Genomic DNA, 10436 nt, shown 5'->3' on the forward strand with positions numbered 1-10436 from the left:
TGTAGCACTGACACCTCTGTCTTCTCCAAGTACTGCAGATGCCGTGTATTATAGAGCAGCCATCTATTGTGGGGGTGGGGGAGGGCAGAGATTGTCAGTGTAAGGCCTTGTTCACACCACGTCTGTACATGTCACTGCACACACACGTGTATACACTGCACATGACGGGTCTTACCTTGTGATATAAGAGGCTGGTGCTCCTCCATTACATGTCACTGCACACACGTGTATACACTGCACATGACGGCTCTTACCCTGTGATATAAGAGGCTGATGCTCCTCCATTACATGTCACTGCACACACGTGTATACACTGCACATGACGGGTCTTACCTTGTGATATAAGAGGCTGGTGTCCTCCATTACATGTCACTGCACACACTTGTATACACTGCACATGACGGCTCTTACCTTGTGATATAAGAGGCTGGTGCTCCTCCATTACATGTCACTGCACACACTTGTATACACTGCACATGACGGCTCTTACCTTGTGATATAAGAGGCTGGTGTCCTCCATTACATGTCACTGCACACACTTGTATACACTGCACATGACGGCTCTTACCTTGTGATATAAGAGGCTGGTGCTCCTCCATTACATGTCACTGCACACACGTGTACACACTGCACATGACGGCTCTTACCTTGTGATATAAGAGGCTGGTGCTCCTCCAGTACATGTCACTGCACACACGTGTACACACTGCACATGGCGGCTCTTACCTTGTGATATAAGAGGCTGGTGCTCCTCCATCATGGCCTCCTTGTACAGATCCTCGTGTCCTTCTATATACTCCCACTCCTCCATGGAGAAATAGACAGTGACGTCCTGACACCTTATAGGAACCTGACAACACAATGACACCGTCATCACCCAGACCCCTCCAGTGCTGTTACTGGAGAATTTCCCAGCATTCCCAGCAGTGTCACCTCTCCAGTCAGCAGCTCCATCATCTTGTGGGTGAGTTCTAGGATCTTCTGCTCATGTATCAGGGGGTGAGGTGGAGGCTCTGTGATGGGGTGAGGGGTCCTTCTCCGCCCTCCTGACTCCTGGAGATGGATGATGGGAGTCACACAGTCCCCCGATGTCTTCTTCACTATTGTGTACTCCTGTGGATGGAGAGAGATACTTAGAGAATAAACCCTTCAGGGGCCATGTGCTCTCCTCCGGCCCTCTCCTCCTGGTACAACGTGCCTACTTACCTTCTCATGGCTCCTACAACATGACTATTGGTCACATGACACATCACTCACCATACTGTGGGCTGATCTTCAGGTTCTCCATCACTTGGAAGGTCTGGAGGCCGTTCTCCAGGTCCCTGGACGCTTCCTATCACTTCCTATGATGGATTCTCCTTCCCGATGTCTGACTTGTTACAGAATACAATAAAGAGGAGAGAAATCTAGAAAAGTTTACCTCTCCGCTCAGCAGGGAGATGATCTCCAAAGTGAGGTCTAATATTCTTCTGCTGATCTCCTTCCTGTCCATCCTTGGTGGTCATTCAGGAGAAGAGGAGAGAACTGGAGGAGCTGGAGGCTTCTAGTACTGCAGGCGCCTTTATGAGAAGAGAGGAAATCATCCAGGGGACAAGACCAGATGTCATCTCCAGAACCGCACTTCCTGAGCCTGGAGGGGCCCCGCTTCTCAGAGCCCCCACCACTTGGATCCCAGGGGCCCCAAAATGGAGTTTTCCGGTGGCTCCACAGGAGATAAATGTCTGATAGATGCAGGTCCCACCTCTGGGCTGTGCTCAGCTGTGTCCAGAACTCCTGGAGAAGAGACTGGAGAGAGCTGAGCTCAGGCCGGGCCCCCGCTACGATTATTCTCCTCCTGGATGCAGGGGCCCCTTACCAGGACAGTCAGGGGCCAGTGCATGATGACAACCCCCACTCTCCCCACTACTACTCCCATCATACTAAGCTGAGGAGCAGAGAAGGATTCCTTGTCTGTAATGGAGGAGAATCTCCAGAGGTGACATGTCTGAGCTCTCCACCACACTGTCTCCTCACAGCTCATCTTACCTGCAGGCTGGAGGAATGGCTGATACCAGAGAGAACAAGAGCCCTGACTACCGACCAGGACCTGCCCAGTATCTGCTGCACTGCCAGAGCTGAAGGACCTGCCCAGTGTCTGCCGCACTGCCAGAGCTGAAGGACCTGGGGTGACGTCACCGACATGTGATCAGTGCAGGGGGCGGAGCTAGGCAGTAGAGCCAATGATCATATGACAGTGATCTCAGTTCAGGTCCTTCAGTTCTGCTAGGTGATGATGTCAATATCATGTGGTCTATATTGCAGCAGAGCCCCGCCCCATCACATGACGGTGACGTCACCGCAGGTCCTTCAGCTCTGGCAGTGCAGCAGATACTGGGCAGGTCCTGGTCGGTAGTCAGGGCTGTGACTGGAGTTGCTGGAGGCAGGATCTCCCAGGAGCAGCTCCACTCTGGCCGATCACTGCTGACAGGAGCTGCTCATAGAGACCCCATTCTAGAGGTGTCTCTACAGAGCAGAGCGCACTGGTTCCTGTATGGGGGCTGCTGGGGAGATGAGGAGATGAAGCCCGTCTCCCAGTATTAGTTATACTTCTATCTGTGCTTTTTACATATAATCAGAATTTTATCTTCTTTATCCTTTATTAACATGAATTTCATTTAAAGTAAATTTTTCGTTCTTGGGTTTTCATTTTTTTCCTTCCTGCCTCATTCTATATCTGTCTTTTTTACCTTTTTATTTGTTTTGACTCTGTTTTATGTAATTTTTAAAATTTTTAGTTTTTGCGCTTTAGTTTTTTCCTCCCTGCCTTCCAAGATCCAAAACTTTTTACTTTTCTTTCCATGCAGCCTTAGGGCTTATGCACACAAACGTATTTTTTTCCATTCAATTTTTTTACAGGTCGGTTTGCGGAATCATTCACTTCAGTGGGTCCGCAAGAAAACCCAGGAATGACTCAGTGTGAGTTCTGTTTCTGTATGTCCGTTCCCCCAAAAAATAGAGCATGTCCTATTCTTGTCCGTTTTGCGGACAATGAGAGGTATTGTTATAATGCATCTGCAAAGAAAACGGATGCAATACGGATGTCATCCTTTTTTTGCAGATCTGTGTTATGCACTACTGCAAAATACATCCGGTCGCGTGCGTGAGCCCTTATTATGTCGGATTCTTGAGCGACAAGTTGTATTTTTTACTAGCACATCGAAATCTTTTTTTCTTTTTCATTTTGATAGTTCGGACGTTTTTTTTTTTTTATATGTAAAATTAGGAATGTCCCTAAATAATCGATCCGATCACAAGTGCATGGGAATCCACGCAGAAAAACGTGAAAATTCCGCAACATGTGCCGGTACCCTACACATTTCAGACAACGTGGCGTCTTAGTGACAGAATGGAAGTACATAGCCAACTAAACACATTTAAAGGGGTTGTCCGGTTCTAAGAGGAAACCACTCTAATAAAGAGTAGTGGGGTCGTCTATCAAACTGGTGTAAAGTAGAACTGGCTTAGTCGCCCCTAGCAACCAACCAGATTCCACCTTTCATGTTCCAAAAGAGCTGTAAAAAATGAAAGGATAAATCTGATTGGTTGCTATGGGCGACTTAGCCAGTTCTACTTTACACCAGTTTGATAAATGACCCCATAAATGATTACTTACCTGCCAGATCCCTCTCCAGTTTTTATAGTTAATGGGGCTGGCGGGCATTCCGGTAGCATCCGGCAGAGCTGGGTCCGGAGAACTCGGGCACTGCTGGATCCGTAGTACTCGGGCACTGCTGGATCCGGAGAACTCCGTCACTGCTGGGTCCGGAGAACTCCGTCACTGCTGGGTCCGGAGAACTCCGTCACTGCTGGGTCCGGAGAACTCCGTCACTGCTGGGTCCGGAGAACTCCGTCACTGCTGGGTCCGGAGAACTCCGTCACTGCTGGGTCCGGAGAACTCGGGCACTGCTGGGTCCGGAGAACTCGGGCACTGCTGGGTCCGGAGAACTCGGGCACTGCTGGGTCCGGAGAACTCGGGCACTGCTGGGTCCGGAGAACTCAGGCACTGCTGGGTCCGGAGAACTCGGGCACTGCTGGGTCCGGAGAACTCGGGCACTGCTGGGTCCGGAGAACTCGGGCACTGCTGGGTCCGGAGAACCTGGCACTGCTGGGTCCGGAGAACTCGGGCACTGCTGGGTCCGGAGTTCCTCTGCTGGAACTGCCTGTCAGAATTTTTGCCACAGATGTGAAAGTAGTCTAATTCCAACTTTATTGTTGTAATAATATAAAAAATACAAACTTTCTCATCCAACTGTTTTATTAAACATATAACCACAAACCACACAAGACAGATAAAAATGTGTAAATATAAAACTTAACAAGCATCGGTCACCGTGATCTCCGCACTACTGCCGGGTAGAATAGATCATGGTGAATTAAAGGGGTCTTCTGGATTGGTCATTAATATCGGATCGGTGGGGGTCCGGCCAATCAGCTGTTAGAAGAGGCTGGCGGTCCGTGAGTTCTGCAGCCTTTTCCTAGGCCAATGACATTCAAGTCAATGGGGCTGAGCTGCAATACCAAGGACAGCCACTATACGATGTACGGTGCTGTGGTTGGAGAGCTCCCATCTGAGCGGTGAGCGCAGCAGCTCCCTGAAACAGCTGATCTGTGGGAGTGCTGAATCCCCCCCCCCCCCCCCCCCCCCCTTCCCCGAGCAATGTAAATCATTATCAATTCCTGGATAAGTCCCTTTATATCAGCCTGTATTACTGCAAACGGAGGTATGGTCGCAGTAAAATCTTAACTTTTATGCATATTGTTGGGATTCGCTCTGGTAGTTAGGATAAGCGGGCGCAGTACAGAGTCCAAATACAAGTTCGTAATTCAAATTTCAGTGTTTATTTACACATAATGCCGAAAACAAATGCTTGTATGGAGCACGCCTGCTTGTCAAACAGCTGATCGGCGTTGGTGCTGGGTGTCGGACCCCCACTGATCAGATATTGATGACCTATGGGAGTTACAAAAATAGCAAAGCAAAGCAAACTATGCTTTTCCAGAACTTGTGAGGTCAGAAACAGCGTTGTGCACTGTGCTAGGTGGTTTCTGTAAAAATATATTTGTCCTGTGTTAACCAGTAAATAGAAATTGAGATTCCTCAGTAGTTGATACCTTTTAATGACTGAAAAAAAGATGACACAATTGCAACCTGTCAAGACTACTTAGGCCTCTTCTTTGGGAGTATTTTAAGAGTCTCTGAAGATTCACATATTTTACAAACATTGTCAGATATTGTCTTGAAAGAACATTCGTTATTGAACAGGGAGAGCCCAAATTACAGAGAAACATAGTTTATAAGGCTGAAAATGACATCTGTCCACCAAGTTATCCTGCCAAGTTGATCCAGAGGAAGGCAAAAAACCTTCTTGAGGGAGAAACAAATTTTCATTTTAAGGAAAACCAATTCCTTCCCTACTCCAATCAGGCAATCAGAATAACTCCCTGGCTCAACGACCCTTCTCCAGAAATCTAATAATTGTAAACTGTAATATTATTACACTCCAGAAATACATCCAGGCCTCTCTTGAGCTCTTTTAGTGAACTCACCATCACCACCTCCTCAGGCTAAGTCTCACTGCTCTTATTGTAAAGAATCCGCTTCTATGTTGGTGGAGAAACCTTCTTTCCTTTAGATGGAGAGGATGTCCCCTTATCACAGTCCTGGGTATAAAAATAGATGACTGGTCCCTCGTCCAGAGTAGATGTTCCCTGGCTTATGCAAGACGATGATGCCTTTGCCTGGTGGTGTGGTCAGGTATAGAGTTGAGCGGACACCTGGATGTTCGGGTTCGGCCGAACTTCACAAAAAAGTTTGAGTTCAGGACCCGAACTTGACCCCGAACCCCCATTGAAATCAATGGGGACCCGAACTTTTGAGCAGTAAAATGGCTGTAAAAATTGGCTGCAGAGGGATGAAGCGGAAATGTGGGACAAGTTGTTAAAGCAGAAGGATCGAATGAAAGGGCCAATTAAAGATGAATTTTAGAAATTTAAGTCCCTCTAACCTATGCAGAGCAGTTTTTTTTGCCAGAAATGGGTTAATGTCAACCACCAATGGAACAGATTATTTTAAAAAATTCGGTCCCTGTCACCTATGCAGAGCAGGGGTTTATTCACGGCAAAAAAATGTAAATGTCAACCCAAGAATGTAACAGGAAAATTTATGAAATGTATTAACCTGTCTACTAGGTAGAGCAGGGATCTATCACAGCCAAAAAATTTTGAATGTCACCCGAAAATGTAACAGAAAAGTAAGTGATTTTTTTTTACCTGTCTACTACATAGAGCAGTGGTATATCAGACCCCAAAATTGGTGAATTTCACCTAAAAATGGAACAAATTAGTGATTTTTTTTAACCTGTTTACTAGGTATAGCAGTGGTATATCACACCCAAAAATTGGTGAATTTCACCCGAAAATGTAACAGACAAATTAGAGACATTTTTTTACCTGTCTACTAGGTAGATCATGGGTATATCACCAAAAATTGGTGAATTTCACCCGAAAATTTAACAGACAAATTAGTATTTTTTTTTTACCTGTCTACTAGGTATAGCATGGGTATATCACACCCAAAAATTGGTGAATTTCACGCAAAAATGTAACTGACAAATTAGAGAATGTTCTTTACATGTCTACCAGGCATAGCAGTGGTATATCACACCCAAAAATGTGTGAATTTCACCTGAAAATGTAACAGACAAATTAGTGATTTTTTTTTTACCTGTCTACTAGGTAGAGCATGGGTATACCACACCCAAAAATTGGTGAATTTCACCCAAAATGTAACAGACAAATTAGTGAAATTACATAAAATAAAATACGTACAAATAAAAAAAGAACTTGATTTATGAGGTGGAGGTCCATATGGAGTAGGAGTTTGAGGAGGCGGTGGAAACAGTGGTGGAGGAGGACGATGTAGCCAACACAGGTTTTTTTTAAATTAGGGTACACTCCAAAAGAGTGAAATATACAAAATACAAGAATGAGCAATTGTGCTGTAGTATAACAAAGGCTGGTATACATGTCCTGTGGGATCCATGCCTGGTTCATTTTAATGAACGTGAGCTTGTCCACATTGGCTGTGGATATTTCGGCCATGCTTTTCCACATTTCGGCCGCGCTAACCCTGCCTTCTGAGGGGCTGGCGGTGCCCCAGCGGCGTTGGAGACCTCTTCCTCCGCCTTGTGCTTCCACTTTGCCCCCGCTGTCAGGTGGGAATGCCACCAGCAGCGCATCTACCAGTGTGCGCTTGTACTCGCGCATCTTACGATCACACTCCAGTGAGGGAATTAAGGACGGTACATTGTCCTTGTAACGGAGATCCAGCAGCGTGGCCACCCAGTAATCAGCACAAGTTAGAATGTGGGCAACTCGCCGGTCATTGCGGAGACACTGCAGCATGTAATCGCTCATGTGTGTCAGGCTACCCAGAGGCAACGAAAAGCTGTTCTTTGTGGGAGGTGTATCATCTGTGTCCTCTGTATCCCCCCAGCCACGCACCAGTGATGGCCATGAGCTGGTCTTGGTGCCACCCTGCTGTGAACATGGTTCCTCCTCCTCCACCTCGTCATCCTCCAGAACTGTGCCCTGGCTGGACAATTGTGTACCTGGCGTTTGTGGGTGCAGGAACCCATCCTCTGAGCCACTTGTGAATGACTGTCCGGAAACCCTATGAAATGATCCATCTTCCTCCTCCCCCTCCTGTGCCACATCCTCTTCCATCATCGTCAAAATCATTTTTTCAAGGAGGCCATAGAAGTAGGATAGTAATGCTGAGATTGGCGTCATCGGCACTGGCCACGTTGGTGGAGTACTCGAAACAGCACAACAAGGAACACAGGTCTCACATGGAGGCCCAGTCATTGGTGGTGAAGTGGTGCTGTTCCTCAGAACAATTCACCCGTGCGTGCTGCAGCTGAAACTCCACTATGGCCTGCTGCTGCTCGCACAGTCTGGCTAGCATGTGCAAGGTGGAGTTCCACCTTGTGGGCACGTCGCATATGAGGCGGTGAGCGGCAAGGCCGATGTTACACTGCAGCGCTGACAGGTGAGCAGCAGCAGGGCAAGAACACCGAAAGCGTGCACAGACGGTTCGCACTTTATGCAGCAACTCTGACATACCGGGGTAATTTTTAAGTAATCTCTGCACCACCAAATTCAGCACATGCGCCAGGCAAGGGATGTGCATCAAACCGGCTAGTCCCAGAGCTGCTACGAGATTTTGGCCATTATCGCACACCACCAGGTCGGGCTTGAGGCTCAGTGGCACCAACCACTCATCGGTCTGTTGTTCAAGGCCCGTCCACAGCTCCTGCACAGTGTGGGGTTTTTCCCCTAAACAGAAAAGTTTTAAAACTGCCTGCTGTCGTTTACCCGTGGCTGTGCTGAAGGTGTTACACTGACTGGATGAGGAGCTGGTAGAGGATGAGGAAGCAACAGGAGGCAAACTAAAGCACCCTGCAATCCTTGGTGGTGGAAGGACATGCGCCAAACTACTATCCGCCTCAGGCCCAGCTGTTTATGGAGATATAACTGTTATGGAGATATAACGTCCCTGACCGTGCTTACTGGTCCACGTATCTGTAGTGAGGTGCACCTTGCCACAGATGGCGTTGCGCAGTGAACACCTGATTTTGTCCCCCACTTGGTTGTGCAGGGAAGGGATGGCACGCCTGGAAAAGTAGTGGCGGCTGGGCACGACATACTGTGGATACAACAGATAAACTCCACAAGCATTGAAGACACGTCTGCTGGGATTTTCTTTCTATTACACGTGGTAATTATCCTATCCCGTGCGGCGTGCAATCCAGCGTGTGCCGGCCAAACTTCTTTCCACGACATACTGTGGGACAGCCACCGCCATAAAAGGCTTTTAAAACTCTGCGTCTCCACCAGACGGAATGACAGCATTTCAAATGCCAGTAATTTAGAAATGCTGGCATTCAGGGCCAGGGATCGTGGGTGGGTAGGGGGGTACTTCCTCTTCCACTCCAGTGTTTGGGAGATGGAGAGCTGAACGCTTCTGTGGGACATTGTGGAGATGCTTGGTGACCCAGATGGTGGTGTTGCTGGCAGATCCTCTGTTTGCAGGGTGGCAGGTGGCACTGTCACTCCAGAGGTGGATGAAGAGGCCGAGACTGCAGCAGAAGAGGAAGCCGGAGGAGCCAGAGAACTTTCTTGGTTTTTGAGGTGTCTACTCCACTGCAGCTTGTGCTTTGCACTTAGATGCCTGGTCATGCAGGTTGTGCTCAGGTTGAGAACGCTTATGCCTTGCTTCAGGCTCTGATTGCACAGCGTGCAAACCACTCGTGTCTTGTCGTCAGCACATTGTCTGAAGAACTGCCACGCCAGGGAACTCCTTGGAGCTGGCTTTGGGGTGCTCGGTCCCTTTCTGCGGGGATGGCCGCTCCGCTTTTGCACCCTGCTCCCGATTCTGCTGTGCTGGTGGATCTGTACGACCACCGCCTCTTCCTCCGAACTACACAGGTCACTCGCATGACCTTGATTCCATGTAGGGTCGAGGACCTCATTGTCCTCCACATCATCTTCCACCCAGTCTTCACCCCTGCCCTCCTTGTTGGTCTGCACACTATCGAAAGCCCCAGCAGTTGGCACCTGTGTTTTGTCATCATCCGAGACGTGCTGCGATAGTCCTCCCATGCACTCATCTTGAAACATAAGTGGTTGGGCATCAGTGCACTCAATCTCTTCCACTTCTGGGGCAGGGCTAGGTGGATGGCCCTGGGAAACCCTGCTAACAGAGAGTCATCAAAAAGCAGAAGAGACTGCTGCATGACTTGGGGCTCAGACTGCTTGGCTGATTTGCAAGGGGGTGAGGTGAAAGACTGATGGACATCGGCTGCAGGTGCCAACTCTGATCTTTCAGCAGGAGACTGGGTGGGAGACAATGTGAAGAAACTGGAGGCACTGTCAGCAACCCAATCTACTATCGTCTGTACTTGTTCAGGCCTCACCATTCGTAGAGCCACATTAGGCCCGACCAACTACTGCTGAAGGTTCTGTCGCCTACTAGCTGGCACAGACCAACCACGTCCTCTCCCTTCAACAGGAGCTCCACGACCGGGGCAACGTCCCTTATTTGACGCTCTTATATTTCTAAAATTTAGGATCTTGCCCAAAATGGGTGTTTTTTTTAAATAACAGAATAGAGCAACAGTATCTAACGCGTGTATCTCACAATGACAGACGCAGCAAAGGCTGGAAAATTTATTTTTTTTGCCCTAAATAGGTGTTTTTTTTTAATAGCAGAATAGAACAAAAGTATCTAAAGGGTGTATCTCACAATTACATATGCAGCAAAGGCTTCAAAATCAATATTTTTGCCCTAAATGGGTGTTTTCTAATACCAGAATAGCACAGCAGTATCAAAATAG

This window comes from Bufo gargarizans, chromosome 1, assembly GCF_014858855.1.
Source record: "Bufo gargarizans isolate SCDJY-AF-19 chromosome 1, ASM1485885v1, whole genome shotgun sequence".
Taxonomy (NCBI): domain Eukaryota; kingdom Metazoa; phylum Chordata; class Amphibia; order Anura; family Bufonidae; genus Bufo; species Bufo gargarizans.